We start from the raw sequence: 18784 nt of genomic DNA, 5'->3' as shown, positions 1-18784 counted from the left end.
GAGACCATGATGCCTTCATCCAGGCACACTTCACTTGAGAGCTGTGCTTGTTGCATTGAAATTATCCCATCATGGACCATGTGCAAATCCTATCACCCATCCGCCACCAGCAATCCTCCCCACTTAGACACGCATCCACCCATCACATTCACAGCCTTACCTTCTCTACAATGCAGCTCAGGACATTCAGTGGCCTTTAACTGACCAAATGTCAATGTGTTAACCAATAAAGAAAATGCCATGACAATAAGTAGGCTACAATCACAACCTATCTATCTGTACTGCAGACCCCACTGAGATGTGTGTATCTGTGTTGGTGGAGGGTGTGCAGGAGTCATGTCACAGTGCATCCTCAAAGTGCGATCCTCGTCTGTGGACTCCAGGCCTCTTCCCTCATCTCCTGCACCACCTCCTGCAATGTACCTGTGGTAGACAAAAGCCATGACTTACGGTTGAACATAGATGAAATAGGCTTCCAATTTTTGTTTGACATTTGATCGTGATATTTAAAATATTGGTGGTGTCGATTCAACATGACTGACAGCTGCCCAAGTGGCAGTGTGATATCTAGTGCTTCCACCAGGTCTCTGGGCACCCCCATCTCTCAATCGGCAGCAGCCTGGCCTGCTGTCACCCTACTGGTGTCCAGTGTTTCCTCCTTCATAGATGTCAGGGTGGCCATGGCTGAAGCTCCACCCAGTTCTCTGCCTCCCCTTGGAATTGTGGGCTCTCTTCTGCAATGAGAAAAAGCAGAGAGTTGGGAGTGTGAGAAGTGATCGGATGCTGAGCGTGGAGGGTGAATATTTGAGGAGGGTGTTGGCAATAGGTTGTCCATTGAGATTGAGATTTAAGAAGAATGGGAAGGTTGGCACAGGGGGCAGCCTTTCAATGGCTTGTATCCGAACCCCTGCTTTTTCCTCCCTCACACTGCCTGCTCTCCTTCAAACAGTGCTTCCATTGTGACTCCTGCCGGGGTCCCTTTAAGTAGAGATCTTTAATTGCTGCAGCAGGGGTGTCATCTTGCTAATTGGTTTGCTCTGGGAAAGAGCAACCACAAAGGACACACATCGAGCAGTGAGATTCCTAACTCAGGAATAGTCCTGCTGCAAGGTTTAAATTGGTAAAAATTCTGCCCTAAGTCTCAGCTGTAGTTCAGTTGGTAGTACAGTTGTCTCTAAGTTCAAAGGTTTGAATTCAAGTCCTACTTCAGAGGCCTGAGCACAAAAATATAGGCTGACATTCCAGTGTAGAACTGAGGGAGTGCTGTATTATTGGAGGTACTGCCTTTCAGATGAGATGTTAAACCTAGATGTTAAACCTCAGGTGGATGTAAAAGATCCCATGGCACTATTTTCAAAGAATGACAAGGGAGTTATCTCTAGTGTCCTAACCAATATCTATTCTTCAAGCAATATTACTAACAAACACAATTTATCTGGTTATCATAGCATTGCTGTGTGTGGGAGCTTGCTGTGCCAAAATTGGCTGCTGCATTTCCTACATTACAACGGTGGCCATTAGTTTCATTGTATTCATTGGTTGTTTTGTTTTTATGAGATGTGGGTGTCATTAGAAAAGCCAGCATTTGTAGCCAATCCCTGATTGCTCTGAAATGGCTTGCTAGGCCATTTCAAAACCAACCATATTGAGTGGCTCTGGAGTCACATCACCAGGTAAAGATGGCAGATTTTCTTCCCTACAGGACGTCAGTGAACTCAATGGGTTTTTACAACCATCAATGAGAATTATCATGGACACTATTAGTGAGACTAGCTTTATATTTCACATTTATTAATTGCTAATTAATTAACAGCTGCCGTGGTGGGATTTGAACCCATATTCCAGACCATTAGCCTGGGCTCAGGATTATTAGCCCAGTGACATTACAACAACACCACTGTCTCTCCTTAAATGCTTTGGGACATCCTGAAAGGCACTATGTGCAAAACACAGCGAGCAATGTTTTGATTGGGGTAGCCATTATCCCGCAGGATTAAAGGACACATCAAAGCTATCCTGTAGGTTAATGGCTATCCCAATCAGATCATTGTTCACCGTGTATGGCACATGCTAAGAAATGGGCCTAAGACCACCACCTTTGGACCTGAAAAGTGCCCAGTCTATTTCAAATTATCCTGAAGGGTAAGGTATCTCAAAAATTTGAGCAACAGGTGAAGCTAACCATTTCATACTGCTCCTCTGCAGTAGCAACACAAGTGGTTTTTTTTCACTAACAAGGTGCTGCCATCAAGCCAAAAAGACATTCTGCTTACCACAAAAATGAGTAATGTGGTATATGAATTTCAGTATCATTGTGATGCCAGATATGTAGGGCATATGTCCCAAAGATTGTTGGATCATATCAAACACCACATCCCTTTGGCTGTTTGCATTAGGCAGAGTACTGACCATAGTCAACCAAACTGTCCTTGCAAAACTCAGAACATAAAGTCTAATGTTAGATGTGATTCCACAATTAGAGAGCACTTGCTGAGCAATTCCAAGTGTGCTAGGAATTACATTAACAACCAATTTAAGATTATCAGTCAAGCTCATAATGTGGCTTACTTATGTTTGCTAGAAGCTACATATATTCCTATGCAGGGACCTATCCTCTACACACAAAAAGAAGATGTCAAAGCATTGTGCCTTCTTTGAATTAAACAAAAACAAGCAGGACAATAATTTGCTGGTATATTCTCCATGGCAACAATCAGAATCGACTTGCCAACCAATCAGCATCCTTTTCTCAAGCAGTACAATTTAGCAGTTTGTGTCTTGCTAGCCATTTCAGGGGGCATTTAAAAATCAACCACATTGCTGTGGGTCTGGAGTCACATGTAGGCCAGACCAGGTAAAGGCGGCAGATTTCCTATCCTGAATTAGTGAACCAGATGAGTTTTTATGGCAACCAACAATGGTTTCATGGTCATCAAAAGACCTTCAATTCCAGATTTTTATTGAATTCAAATTTCACCGTCTGCCATGGTGGGATTCAAACCCAGGTCCCCAGAGCATTACCCCGGGCCTCTTGATTACTAGTTTCATAATAATACCACTATGCCACCACCTCCCTAATCACTTGGTCAAAATCCTGAAATTCCCTCTCTAATAGCACAGTGGGTGTATCTACACCATATGGACTGCAGCATTTCAAAGAGGCAGCTCACCACCACCTTCTCAAGGGTAATTAGGGATGGGTAATAAATGCTGCCTAGCCAGTGATGCCCACATCCCATGAATTAATAAAAAAAATGTTTGGATATTTGGCATTCTTGTGTCTGCCCTGATGAGTGCAAAATGAAAAGTTTCAACAGCATGTCTCTTTTTTCAGTAATACTCTTTCTATAGGGGAAGGCTTTAGCATCGCGACACACAAGAATAAAATAAAAGCTTATTGAATGCTACAGACCCATATAGTCAACCCATTGTGGAATTATCCCACTTATTAAATCTCATGATAGAAAGTTCTGCATCATTTATCATTAACCTCATAGAAGTCAAGCAAATTTCAAAATGTTTCTCTATGCTTCCATCTGGCTGGCTAGGAATGTTTAGAAAGATACTGAGGAAATGGAAAAAAATAGTCAAGGACTTAAGAAATGAATGAAATAAGAAGCTGAGTATATAATGTCAAAAGAAATACAGGAAGTATGGAAAAAATTTCCAACAAGCATAAAGCCAAACAGTGCAGCATTCTTCAAGTATATTACATGCATATATTACAAGTATTACAATGCACAGGGCAGTAACAAGCCATTCAGCCCAAGAGGCCCATGGAGTGTTTATGCTCCACATGAGCCTCCTCTCACTCTTCTTCATCTAACCACATCAACATAAGTTCCTATCCCTTTCTCCCTCACATGTTTATTGAGTTTGACCTTAAAGCATCAATGCTAATCGCATTATTACTCGGTGTGGCAGAGAGTTCCACGTTTAACCACTCTCTAGGTAAAGAAGTTTCTCCTGAGTTCCCTTTGGATTTATTACTATCTATCATATATTTATGGTCCCTAGTTCTGGTCTTGCCTGTAAGTGAAAATACCTCTGTACATTGAATCCTTATGTAATCTTAAATACCTCCATCTAAGGAGGTCCATCTAAACTCTCCTAGAGAAAAGAGCCACAGCCTGTTCAATCTTTAATGAGATTACACCTCTCAGTTCTGGTAGCATTCTAATAATTTTATTTCCCACCTTCTCAAGTGCCTCTATATCCATTTCATAAGATGGAAAACAGAACTGTGCACAATTCTTCAAGTGTACTCCAGACAAAATTAACAGTCACATGAAATGTTGCTGATTAATTGAGGGAAGCCAGCATGGAAATTTCAGAGGTAAATCGTGTTTAACTAATTTGATTGATTTTCTTGATGGTGCAACAGAGAGAATGGATGAACGTAATGTGGTTGATGTGGTCTGCAAGGACTTCCAAAAGGGGGTATTTGACATAAGTGGCACATAATAGGCTTGCATGCAAAATTGAAACCCATGGGATAAAAGGGACAGTGGCAGCAAGGAGACAAAGTTGGTGAAGTGACAGGAAACAAAGGACTGGAGGAAGGTATAGAGTGTGGGATTCCCCAGGGGCCAGCACTTTTCTTGATGTACATTAATGACTTGGACTTGGGTGGACAGGGCACAATTTAAAATGGGTGGACACATGAGAGATGACATTTAATGCAGAGAAATGCAGAGTGATGCATTTTGGAGGTGAGGTGAGGCAATATAAAATAGAGGGTACAATTCTAAAGGGGATACAGGAACAGAGAGACCTGGGGATGTACGTGCCAAAGTCACTGAAGGTGGTCGGGCAGGTTAAGAAAGCAGTTAAAAAGCTATATGGATGGCTTTATAAATAGAGACAGAGGGTTGAATTTTACTTGCCCCTGCCAGGTGTGCTTCTGGCGAGGGGCACATAAAATAGGGCGGGTGCCCACCCACCACCTTCCCACCCACCCCTGAGCATGCCTCCATAAAACGGGGTGGGGAGGGGGGGTGGTGGCGGGGAGTGGGCAGTCTCCTGATAATACACTGCCCATCCCATAAAATATTTGGCTTAGTCCGACAGGCAGGAGCGGGCAGCCTGATCTTTTACCTACATTTATCAACGGGTGGGAAGGAAGTTGCGGGGATGGGGGGTGCGCAGGTTGATCTTTGGGGACTGCCCTTTGCGAATCAGTGGGGTGGGGGCAGCCCACCAAAGGTGGAACCCTTCCCTTTCTTCCTAACCCCCCAGAGCCTTAAACCAAACTCTCCCCACCCCCTCCCTGACCTGCCAAAAAACCACCCTGCCCAAGGCCACGGACTTACCGGCTTTGGGGATCCATGGGCCTTCTTCCTCCCCTTTTTGCTGTCCTGGCAGTGGCCACTAACGCACTCTTGACACTGCTGGTATTGAAGGAACTGCCAGCCAATTGGATTGGCCGGCAGCTCCAGAGAGCAGGTCTTCCTCCCCAACGAGGGACAGAAGTCCCACTTGGCCCTTGTTAATCCTGCCCGCAGTGTGTTATGGCTGTGGGGTGGGATGGCAAGGAGCAGGTCGGCTTCACGCTGACTTTGCTTCCGGGGATGGTGAGCCATCCCCACCCACTCCGTATTCGCACATAAGGCTACTTAATAAGATACGATCCTATGGTGTTGGGGGTAGTATATTAGCATGGATAGAGGGTTGGCTAACTAATAGAAAACAGAGAATTGGGGTAAGTGGAGCATTTTTAGGATGGCAACTTGTAGCTAGTGGAGTGTCACAGGGATCAGTGCTGGGGGCATAATTTTTTACAATATATATTAATGACTTGGGTGAGGGAAGTGAACGTACTATTGCCAAACTAGCGGATGACACAAAAGTAGACGGGAAGGCAAGCGGTGAGGATGACACAAAGAGTCTGCAGAGGGATATAGACAGGTTAAGTGAGTTGGCAAAAACTTGGCAGATGGAATATAATGTGGGAAAATGTGAGGTTATGCACTTTGGCGGGAAGAATAAAGGAGCTGAATATTATTTAAATGAAGAAAGACTGCAGAAAGCTGCAGGGGGTCCTTGTGCATGAATCACAAAAAGCTAGCATACAAGTTCATCTGGTAATGGGGAAGGCAAATAGAATGTTAGCCTTTATTTCAAAGGGAATGGAGTATAAAAATAGGGAAGTCTTGCTAAAACTATACAAGGCACTAAGTAGACCACACCTAGAATACTGTGAACAATTTTGGTCCTCTTACCTAAAGAAAGATATACTGGCAGTGGAAGCAGTCCAGAGAAGGTTCACTAGGTTGATCCCAGGGGTGGAGGGATTTTCGCATGAGGAGAGGTTGAGTAAGTTGGGCCTGTACTCATTGGAGTTTAGAAGAATGAGAGGCAACCTTATTGAAACATAAAAGATTCTTAGGGGGCTTGACAGGATATATGTTGAGAGGTTCTTTCCCTTTGTGGGTGTGTCTAGAACCAGAGGGCATAATCTCAGAGTAAGGGGTCACCCATTTAAAACAGAGATGAGGAGGAATTCCTTCTCTTAGAGAGTAGTGAATCTGTGAAATTCTTTACCGCAGAGGGCTGTTGAGGGTGGGTCGGTAAGTATATTCAAGACTGAGAGAGACAGGTTTTTAATCAGTAAGGAAACCAAGGGTTATGGGGAAAAGGCAGGAAAATGGAATTGAGGATTATCAGATCAGCCATGATCTCATTGAATGGCGAGCAGACTCGATGGGCTGAATGGCCTACGTCTGCTCCTACATGTGCTTCTGGTCTTATGGTCTTATTCAGCCCATAGAGTACAAAAACAAGGAACTTATGATGAACCTTATAAAACATTGTTTCACCTCAACTGGAGTATTGTGCCCAATTCTGGGCACTACACTTTAGGAAGGATGGGAAGGCTTTTCAGAAGGTGCAGCAAAGATTCCCAGGGATGATTCCAAAGATGAGGCCCTTCAGTTATGTGGTAGATTGAAGAAGCTGGGATTGTTCTCCTTACAGAAGAGATGGTCGAGAGGAGTTTTGATAGAGGTGTTCAAAATCAATAGCTGATTAGACAGCATAAATGGAGAGAAACTTCCCATTGGTAGAAAAGCCAAAATCAAAGGACATAGATTTAAGTTGATTGGCAAAAGAACCAAAGGCATCATGAGGAAAAATGTTTTTTGTGCAGTGAATGGTTACAATCTGGAATGCACTGCCTTAAAGGACGATAGGGGTAGATTTAATGGTGGTTTTCAAAAAGAAATTGGATTAACACCTGAATGGCCTACTTCTGTGCTAGAACCATTCTATGATTCTGTGATTCGAAGTGTGGTCTAACCAAGGCTGTATATAAGTTTAACATAACTTCTCTGTTTTTTAATTCTATCCCTCTAGAAATGAACCCCAGTAAAAAGAGGTAAAAGAAGCATTTGGGACATAAAAACTGAGTGTGCATGGACAGAAGCAGGGGAGGATGGTATTTGCAAAGCTGCAGAATTGCTTACCAACTTGTTGCAAAGTGTTTACAAATGAAGTAAAATGTGAAACGCCAGGATTAGGAATAAGTCTTCTGGTGCTTAGGTCAAGTCTTCAGGAGCTCAGGAGAGTTTTGTAATCATGAAAGAGCACAGATCAAGAATATTATAGATACTGAAGGTGGTTGAGATACTTGACACTTTTAATCTTTACCTCAGGATTTTAAAGGACTTAGGATGAGTAATTATTGGATATTTTCCAAAGCAGGTCCAACAGTATTGGAAAGTGAGTGCCCTCTAACTATAAATCTACAAACTTCATGTTGGTTATTGTAAAATCGCTAGTTACATAACTGACATCTATTGGATTACATTTGAGAGACATAGATTAATGCAAGACAACTGGCATGGTTTTTGGAATGGAAGGTTATTTTGATAAATCTACTGGGCTTCCTTTGACGAAGATGTTGATCTTGTGGATGCGAGTGATGGTGAATTTGATTTGCCAGGATTTTAAAAGGTATTTGATATTATTACGCTCAATGATAGCAATACAAGCTACTCTACTGGAGAGATTTGAAAATGAAGTTATTGCACAAGGTTAAAGCCATGGGACGGAAATATTTTTTTATTATTCATTCATGGGATGTGGGCTTCGCTGGCTGGGCCAGCATTTATTGCCCATCCCTAGTTGCCCTTGGGAAGGTGGTGGTAAGCTGCCTTCTTGAACTGCTGCAGTCCATGTGGTGTAGATAAACCCATAGCGCTGTTAGGAAGGGATAAGAAGAATGACTAATGAAAGAAAGCCAATGATTAAATTGGAAGATATCTGGTTGGAGGTTAGTGATATGCGACAGTGTTGACGATACTGCTATTTACCATTTTTATAAATCACTTAGAGATTGAAGTTAGTTCAAATGCTTCATTTCTGGATGGTGTCAAAATTGGAGCAGTGGTAAAGTAAGGCAATCAGTGTGTGTAAAGTCTGAAAGAATAGTGATGTTGCTTTTTTTTTGGGCTATAAAAGTAGCAGGTACAGTTTAATGCAGGTAAATACACAGTGAGGAGATTTGGCAAAAGGAAAGGGATATTACTCAACATGAACACATGGGAGTTACAGAGCAAGATATATTCCCATTGAATATTGTTGGACAGGCTGCTAAAACCATCAGCCCAGGGATCCTGAGTGTAAAGAAAGCAAATAAAATGTTGGACTGAGAGCAAGAGGTACAAAGTATAATCTGAAAGATTACTACTAAAATGCATTTGCTTCACCAGACACTTACACACTTAGCACTGTTGCAGATCTCACACTTAAATCTCACAGCTCGAACACACTGTCAACTATTCAATCATGGCACCACATCAGCCAAACAGTTTGTACAATGCTTATTGACACACTTCCGTTTCTCTTGCAGGACAAGATGGTGCAAAACCAAAGGCAGCTGGAGCTAACTGGAAAGCCAGTGGGGGAAGAAAGGGTGGGGGTTGTCCAATCAATTCAATCCAATATTGACCGTAATCAACCAGCAGGTGCTTGCAAAACTCAGAACATAGTGTCCAATGTTAGATGTGGATCCTCCATTGGACAAGATTTACTAAATAATCCTGAGTGTGCTAAACATGGATAACCAAATTAAGATTATCAGTCGGGCTCGCAATGTGGTTCACTTACACTTTGCTGATGATTGCACAATGTTCAGTAACATTCACGACTCCTCAGATACTGAAGCAGTCCATGTCCAAATGCAGCAAGTCCTGGACAATAATCAGGCTTGGGCTGATAAGAGGCAAGTAACATTCATGCCACACAAGTGTCAGGCAATGACCATATCCAACAGTAGAGAATCCAGCCATCGCCCCTTGATGTTCAATGACATTACCATCATTGAATCCCCCACTAGCAACATCCTAGGGGTTACCATTGACCAGAAACTGAACTGAACTAGCCACATAAAGACTGTGGCTACAAAAGCAGGTCAGAGGCTAGGAATCATGCGACGAGTAACTAACTTCCTGACTCCACAAAGCCTGTCCACCATCTACAAGGCACAAGTCAGGAGTGTGATGGAATACTCCCTACTTGCCTGGATGAGTGCAGCTCCCACAACACTCAAGAAGCTTGACATCGTCCAGGACAAAGCAGCCTGCTTGATTTGCACCACATCCACAAACATTCACTCCCTCCACCACCCATGCACAGTGGCAGCAGTATGTACCATCTACAAGATGCACTGCAGGAATTCACCAAGGCTCCTTCAACAGCACCTTCAAAACCCATGACTACTACCATCTAGAAGGACAAGGGCAGCAGATAGATGGGAACACCACCACCTAGAAGTTCCCCTCAAAGTCACTCACCATCCTGACTTGGAAATATATTGCCGTTCCTTCTCTGTCACTGGGTCAAAATCCTGGAACTCCCTTCCTATCAGCACTGTGGGTGTACCTACACCACATGGATTGCAGCGGTTCAAGAAGGCAGCTCACCACCACCTTCTCAAGGGCAACCAGGGATGTACAATAAATGCTGGCCCAGCCAGCAACGCCCACATCCCATGAATGAGTAAAAATAAACACTTGCTAGAAGCTGCATATGTTCATACACAGGGCCCTGTCCTCTGCAAACAGATGGAATGTGTCCAGGCATTGTGTTTTTTTCAACTAAACAAAAGCTTGGGGACAACTGTTCACTGCTGCATCCCCTTTGGCAATGCCTCCAACAATCAGACTTGCCTGGTTTAAATTTAAACAAAAGCTTGGGGTATAACCGTTCTCTGGTGTATTCTCCATGGCAACGCCTCGACCAAACAGAATCCCCTTATCAACCAATCAGCACGCTTTTCTCATGTAGTATAAAGTTGTTCCCTATGAAATTTGGTATTCTTGCGATTCTGCCCATCGGCATGTCCCTTTTTTCAGCAATAGTTATTATTTCACACATATTGGATCAATGTACCACAGGAAAAACAATCAAACCAGACATTTTTTTGTGAAACACTGGTAACTGAAGAAGTATTTCAACTAGCAATGCTGCTGTATTCAGCAGCATGGAGTTCTAGCTGTAACAATGCCAACAACTGCTCAACTTTCTACTGCGTCAGTGCCACAAAGAAAGCATGCTAGTATAATGCAACTACTGAACCTAACAATCAGTAATTTCATCTTGACTCTGCAAGCATATTTCCATTATCGTTTCTACCAGGACATTATTGCAAATTGTTTAACTTCACACAAGACCATCATTGCAAGCTGAACAAAGTTTTACCACTAAAAAGTAACTTGATTGAAAAAATATATTGACATGCAACTGCAATTTACACATTTATAAACAGAACACAGAAATGGAGATTGTTAAATTATATTTATGCCTCTCCTCGGGATACATGTATGACTTGCTCACATTTTCGCCACCCTCATTAATTGTGATCAATTTTGCACACATCATATTCAACAATTTCCTGTGCAAATTCCTCTGTTGAATCATTAACCTCTAAAGGTAAGTTTACTATCAATTAAACCAACTGTTATCTGTTAATGTCTTAACTTACCAATATGGCCTTTATTTTAATGAGAACTTAAGTTTTGAAATGAAGTCTGTAGTCCAGTATGATCAAAATACAACATTAATGCCTCCAACAGGAAAGGTACCAGATATATCAATGAAGGAAGAAAATTAAGTAGTAAAATAAAACTTTCAAAAATGAATGGCCATTAATGCAGTGTAGATTTATGTATACCTATAAGTAAGCAGATTCCAGCACTTTCACACTGATAGACGATTAGAAGCAATCTTTTTATGAAGTTAAGAGCCTTAAAAAAAACTGAGAGGCAAAATAAACTGATGGTCTGAAAGCTTTAAAAATCACTTTCTGACAGAAAAACAGAAAAGATTACTCTGTTGTGCAACCAAGTACCTAGAGCTTCCTAGGTTTGTAATCATTAAACCATTAAATAAAACTTGCATTATGCACTGGCAATTCAAAATTATATAATCATTTAAAATCTTTGCTCTATTTTACGTCAATTCTCATCTAATCTGTAGATAATAGAAGTTCAGAGAAAATCAAAAAAATGCAGCATTCTTTTGTTTAAGCTGATAACACAAAGAATGAATGAAATATATTTTGGCTAATTAAAACTTTAATTACTTCGAGGAAATGTTCCAATCATATTTTATTAACTGCAGTTTTCATTGACATGTACAGAAAATATCTGTGGCAATAAAAGACACCTTATAGGCATCAATTAAAGAGTTCAACATCCAGGATGAACAAATATGGATTAAAGTACAACTTAAGCTGGACTTGCATGACGTATGACTAATAATAAAAGAAGCTGTTAAGTTTGAGACTGCTTATGAAACATTACATTCGCACGGAGTCAAAAGTATCTCTTTACTGAATGCCATTGCAAACTAAACTGATGGAGTCACTGACATACCAGTTCAGCTTTGACGCAAACCCTTTTTGTCTGAAAGCAACAGTTTATTTTCAGTATTTTCATGTCTTCATGGAACTACTTACTTTTATTTTCACATCCTCTCGTAAGCAGTTGAGCCTCTGTATATTCCTCTGCTCCTTAAGTCTTTAATCACTGTTTAATTTTGAACTGTTGCAGTTAATTCAAACTGTGAGTGCACAAGAATCTTATGCACAGAAACCGTACTGGACAATATTATTATAATGTAGATTAAAGTGAGGCTAGCCTTGTCTGGCATCATGTGTCATCAGGATAAAATGAACAGGCTCTAATCCTGGATTTTATTTTCAACACACAGATGACTTGCTTTTGTAAACATTCAGCACTGCGCAAAGTATGATTGTGTTTGTGAAAGGGAAACTGGAAAGGAATTTATGGTATGTTGAATTGTAGTGTGCCAATTTTATTTTAAAACTCTATTTAAACAAGTGCCTCACAAAAGGATTGAGTGAATCCAGCTCCCGGAAAACCAAATAACTATTTATCTAGACATACATATCATGAAATCCATACATTGACACATTTTGGTAAAAGCACAAAGAGGTGTCCACTCTTGACCTGTACCACTGATCCTGCCAAAGCTTGCAGGCTCAGGAGAAGATCCAACTATTTGCATTCCTTCATCAGGCTGGATGGAAAATGTGGGGCAGTTCCTGCTCCCATGAAAGCAGCAGAAAGTCTCCCAGGGTAGGGAAGTAGAAGTAAAGTGCCATTCTCCATTGAGGAAATCTTCAGTTGCACCAAAGGCCCATAACAAAAAGGGCGGCTATACAGCCGAACAAAAAAATATATTAGCATGAATCTTTGGGTTTCCATGCCAGGAAGGTCCCCCACCCAGGGGAGCCCACAACTGCAGTTGATCAGTTAGATCTTTGCCTTCGCCTTCTGGGCAGTAATCTAGTGGAGTGGACCAGCTTCCCACTATAGGACCCACCAGATTTTCATTCCATTGATTTCATTTTTAGCAATTTGCACTGTTTTTCCAGGGTATTTGCCAAATATCTGGCAACGTTACAGCAGTAGATCAGGAGAAATCACTGATGGATATTACAAATGAAGATTTTTAATGCAGGTTAAACATCACACAGGTTCCACCTGTGCTGATAGCAAGTGGAGCAGGAACATTTTTGAGTTCAGAACATCAATGCAAGCATTTTATCACATTTTTATTGATCCAATAACAGCAAATTGCATTTATAGAGCACCGTTAACATAGTAAAACATCTCAAGGACCTTCAGGGGAAGGTTTAAGGAGTGTCTTAAAAGAGGAAAGAGAGGCCACGAGGTAGAGAAATTTAGGGAGGGAATTTTAGATTAGGGCCTTGGCAGTTAAAGGCACAGCCACCAATGGTGGACTGATTAAAATTGGGGTTGCATAAGAAGACAAAATTAGAGAAATGCAGAGATCAGGATGTCTCAGAGCCGTAAAAGGTTGCAGGGGTAGAGAAGAAATAGCCCACTGAGGGATTTGAAAACAAGAGGTTCGAAAATATTAAGATCAAGGCCTTGCCACACCAGAAGGCAATGTGGGCCAGCAAGCATAGTTGGTAATGAGTATAGGTGCGTGTTAGGGTATAGGCAGCAGAGTTTCAGATGAGCTCAAGTTTTTTGAGGGTGCACAGTCAGAGGCTGGCCAGGAGGGCATTGGAGAAGTTCAGTCTAGAAGCAACAAAGGCATGGATGAGGTTTTCAGCAGCCAATGAGCAGATGTGAAGCAATTACATAAATCTAGCTACAAGATACAGAAAACAGAAATTAAAACTCTGGAAAGAAAATATATGTTACAATCTTACATAACTAGAATGATCCAAAATTCACTGTTTTTAATATAAACTAGCATGCTTCTTCGGCATTGTTCAAAGTGAGCATGAGACTGAGCAGTTTTATAACACGTAGGCAAAAATGTCAGGGAGGGCCACTGGTTACAGTGGCTGAATTAAGAAATATCTGTTTTTATTACATTATATTCTGGGATTTTTGCCAGTACTTTGGAGTTTTATTTAAATTCTGGCCAATATCCTGTGAAAAATGTAAATGGATGTTATTAAAGAATCTTATCTTACCCATGTAAGTTATCACATTTTATAATAAAGCATATAATTCTCATTAGCATTCCATGGGTTCCTCAGCATGTGATTTGATGCTATGATTGGTTTTTTGGTCATGATTGACCGATTTATAAAAATAAAGTTAAATGGTACAAAACATGAAAGACTTTTAGTATTCAGTAACTTTTGTGTATTGGCCGAATGACAAAAGGCCAAGCACCTCAAACATTTCTCCACCAGTGCTGCCTGACCAGTTGAGGTCTCTTTCATTAGATCAATGCAAATTATAGGCCATCTGAAAGAAGTGTTTCAAATTATGAAAGGATGGGGCTAGGTAGCTAGGAGCAGACTGCTTCCAAGACTAAGAGGGACAAGGATGAGGAGACACAGATATGAGATGAAAAGTATGGAACATAAAATGGAGAGCAGAGGAGACTTCTTTACACAAAAAGTTGTGAGGCTATGGAATTGATTTCCAGGTTTATGGTTAGAGAGGATGAAATTTAATCGGTGCAGTCAAAAACAGGGTGAAGAGATTGACTCATTCATTAATTAATTTTACCACCTAGCTGAAAATTGTGAGCATGGAAGACGAAAAGACGGCCTGATCAGAGGTAGAATAGGTGTTGGCATTTTAGATGAGAATTTCTCTGACTTCTTAGAGTCTCGGGAAGATTTAAGGTGAAGCAAAGTTGTACAACTGGCCAGACAGGCCGAAGAGCAGAGGCAGAATAAGGCTTTTGTCAGAGATGCAAGGGAAATTTCCCCAGAACAGCACAATGAAGTTGTTCAATTTGTGGGTTGTAAAACCAAAAGTATAGCAAGACAGCAACCAGGGAAAGTCGCCAACTGCCATTTTTCAATGTCCCTGCTATGGCAGGAAGAAGACCCACAGGCAGGAAGAATTGCACAGTGCCATGGGTGTGGCAAGTTAGGCCATTTTAAAGTGGTCTGCCATTTTAGGAACTCTGTACTTACCAGGCAGAAGAAGAAATCTGTTAAACGAACCTCCATTCAAGAAATTCAAGACCTCGACAAGCAGAAAAGCACCTTCCTAGGAGAAATAAATGAAAATGAAAACCAGTTTTGGAGTGCTGACATTGATGTGAGTGGGCATCTGATCAAATTCAAGCTAGACACAGGAGCTGGCGTCTCAGTGTTATCTGACGGAGTTTCATGTCTGAACAAAGTGACACTACAACCATCCTCTATTCAACCCCAAGGTCCGGGGGGGATCAATTTAAATGTTCAAGGCCAGCTAGATGTGACACTAAAATACAAAGGTAGAGAAATTTCTGAAACATTGTACGTTATCAAGAATCAAGAATGCTCTTCGTTGAGCAGAACAGCCTGCATAACTCTGAACCTGCTTCTAAAATTTGATGAAGTCAATGCAAAAAAACACAAGATAATGAATTTAGGAGGGAATTCTCCACACTTTTTATAGGCTTAGGTAAGCTGAAGACCATGTATCGCATTACACTCAAGACAGATGTTAAACCCATTTGTCTATTCATGCCAAGGAAGGTCCCACATTCATTTCTGAAAAGAGTCAGGAGTGAGATAGAGGCAGTGCTGCAACAAGGAGTCATTTCATCAGTCACTAAACCAACTAGCTAGTGCACTGGTATGGTACTAGCCCAAAGCCTCATTGCTCCATTTGAATCTGCTTTGATCTAACACACCTCAAGAAGGCAGTTAGAGAGAAATATATCCAATGGCATCGTTGAATAGAACTTGGCCAAACTTGCAAAAAGCACAATCTTCATCAAACTTGATGCCAACAACAGATTCTGGCAGTTACCATTGGATCAGGAGTCAAAGCTCTTTCATTATACTCTTTGGACGTTACTGTTATACTGTCTGCTATTTGGCATCACATCAGGCCCTGAAATATTCCAAAGGACAATGTCCAATATATTACAGGGCATGGAAGGCACCATATGCCACATGGATGACATCTTGATCAATGGGTTGACTAGTCAAGAACATGACAAAAGGGTCAGGGAATTCTTACTAAAGTTGCATGAGGCCAGTTTGACACTCAATGACAAATGTGCATTTTCTAGGCTCACGATGAAGTTCCTAGGGCATATTATACAAGCAACTAGGATTATTGCAGACCCACACAAAACAAAGGCAAAAAATGAATTCCTACCACCTAGAAATGTAACAGAGCTACAAAGGTTAATGGACACGGTCAACTAACTAGGTAAATTCCTGCCTCACTTAGCCCAGCTAAATGAACCGCTCAGACATTTTTTATGACATGAGCAAGTGTGGTGCTGGACTGAGCATCAGCAGCAACCATTTGAACAAATCAAAATGATACTAACATCCTCAGAGGTCCTAACCCACTATGACCCTGAACTTCCCATGATTGTGGCAGCTGATGCATCTGCAATGGGACTGGGAGCAGTGTTACTCCAGGTCCGGGTCCAAAGTGATGGCAAAAGGAAACCTGTTTACTAAGCGCCGAGGTCATTAACAGTATCGTGCTGTTCAGCCTCAGTTATCGAAAAGGGAGCCCTCGCAGTGACTTGGGCAAATGAGAAATTCTCTGATTATGTACTGGGACTGAAGTTCAAGATTGAAACTAATCATAAGCCATTAACCTAATAGACTAATAAAGTCAACACAAATGCCATGTTTCCTGCTCTTGTGGACTCCATAAGGTTCCCCCTTACCCCCGCCGAGAGTCCCAGAGTCTGAAGCAGTAAGGACAGAAGGCCAGGTGCCTTCGTTTTTGTCCAGGTATTAAAGCTCATATCTGACTTTGAATGCGTTTTGACCCAGGCCCCCGTCCCCAAGGCAACCAGGTTACATGGGCTCATCACCAGGCACAGTTCAACACAAAGTTTGTCAGGGTAGTGTTCTAGGTCCAACCATCTTCAGCTGCTTCATCAATGACCTTCCTTCCATCCTAAGGTCTGAAGTGTGAATGTTCGCTGTTAGTTGCACAATGTTCAGCACCATTCGCGACTCCTCAAATACTGAAGTAGTCCATGTCCAAATGCAGCAAGACCTGATAATATCCAGGCTTGGACTGACAAGTGACAAGTAACATTCGCACCACACAAGTGTCAGGCAATGACCCTCTCCAACAAGAGAGCATTTAACCGTCACCCTTTGACATTCAATGGCATCACCATTGCTGAATCCTCCACTATCAACATTGTAGGGCTTACCATTGAGTGGAAACTGAACTGGACAAGCCATATAAATACTGTGGCTAAAAGAGCAGGTCAGAGGCTACTTATCATCTGGCCTGGCAGGTGTCCTGCTTACACTATCTCCATCTCTATCTATGCAGGACAATCTGGCACACAACAAGAGGGAGAAGTCACAGACCGGTGGCAGAGTGCCCAAAATCAAGGTCATCACGGCCTGTGATGAGTAACTCACCTCCTGACTCCCCAAAGCCTGTCCACCATCTACAAGGCACAAGTCAGGAGTGTGATGGAAAACTCTCCACTTGCCTGGATGAGTGCAGCTTCAATAACATTCAAGAAGCTTGACACCATCCAGGACAAAGCAGCTCGCTTGATTGGCACGCCATCCACAAACATTCATTTTCTCCACCACCAACGCACAGTGGCAGCAGTGTGTACCATCTACAAGATGCACTGCAGGAACTATCAAGGCTCCTTAGACAGCAGCTTCCAATCCCACGACCACTACCATCTTGAAGGACAAGGGCAGCAGGTACATGGGAACACCAACGCCGGGAAGTTCCCCTCCAAGCCACACATTATCCTGACTTGGAAATACATCGTCATTCCTTCACAGTCGCTGGGTCAAAATCCTGGAATACTAACAGCACTATGGATGTATGTACACCACATGGACTGCAGTGGTTCAAGATGGCAGCTCATCACCATCTTCCCATGAGCAACTAGGGATGGGTAATAAATGCTGGCTTTGCCATGATGTCCACATCCCATGAGTGAATATAAAAAAAAACTTCACACCATTCTGCCACCCCCCCACCATTCTAGGGCATCCTGTTTTATGTTAAATTAAAAGAGACAGTTTACAATATAACCATTTTATAAAGTCTGTTGGTTATTACAACTTTTATTGATTGAAATTGACCAATGCAACATCGTGGTAGGGAAGCTGAAATGGATATGACAAGGGAGAATGGTGGGTCCATACTGAGATGGGGAAGTTTGATTCAATTAAAATGGACCCTCATAATCTGTGCTCTTTCGCTGTGTCTTGTTATAGGGGGTCCATGTTCCCTCCTCCCTGCCTCATCATCCTCGAGTACTCCTCCTCCTCCTAAGGTAATTGCCAGATTGCAGGAGGTAATGGCCAGTGGAGGATGCAGCACACATAAGCTGAAAGTCTCTCTCTGATGAGTACTGCAAAGATCACCCTGAATGGTACATTCAGCGGGAGCATTGCTGCAGAAGATGGATTTCCTGCTCCATGATGTTACACATGTCTCCCTGGCTTTCAATATATGAACTTAGATACAAACATATAAATTAGGAGTAGGTCATTCAGCCCCTCCAAGTCTGCTCCGTCATTCAATAAGATCATGGCCGATCTGATTCTGGATTCAACTTCACATTCCAGCTACTTCCGATACCTTTGACTCCCATGTTAGTCAAGAATCTAGTGACCTCTGCCTTAAAAAATATTCATTGGCCCTGTCTCCACCGCTGTCTGCGGAAGAGAATTCCAAATATTCATGACCCTTTGAGAGAAAATATTTCTTCGCGTCCCCGTATTAAATGGGGGACCCCTTATTTTTAAACTGTGTTCCCTAGTTCTAACCTCTCCCACAAAGGGAAACATCCTTTCAGCATCCAC

At 42.0% G+C, this 18784-nt stretch overlaps 1 protein-coding gene across 1 annotated transcript in view; it reads right to left on the bottom strand.

Annotated features, from left to right (window-relative positions):
* LOC144694412 (uncharacterized) overlaps positions 1–12634 on the bottom strand; it is a 296780-nt gene extending 284146 nt beyond the window's left edge. The window contains exon 1 of the mRNA XM_078564775.1: positions 11960–12634. The gene's annotated coding sequence lies outside the window, so the exon portion shown is untranslated. The remainder of the gene's footprint in view (positions 1–11959) is intronic.
* Positions 12635–18784: the final 6150 nt, after the last annotated feature.

The sequence above is a fragment of the Cetorhinus maximus genome, chromosome 20 (genome assembly GCF_964194155.1).
Source record: "Cetorhinus maximus chromosome 20, sCetMax3.hap1.1, whole genome shotgun sequence".
In the NCBI taxonomy this organism is placed as follows: Eukaryota; Metazoa; Chordata; class Chondrichthyes; order Lamniformes; family Cetorhinidae; genus Cetorhinus; species Cetorhinus maximus.
Note: the sequence above shows the minus strand (reverse complement) of the source record. Positions and strands in the feature narration are given on the sequence as shown.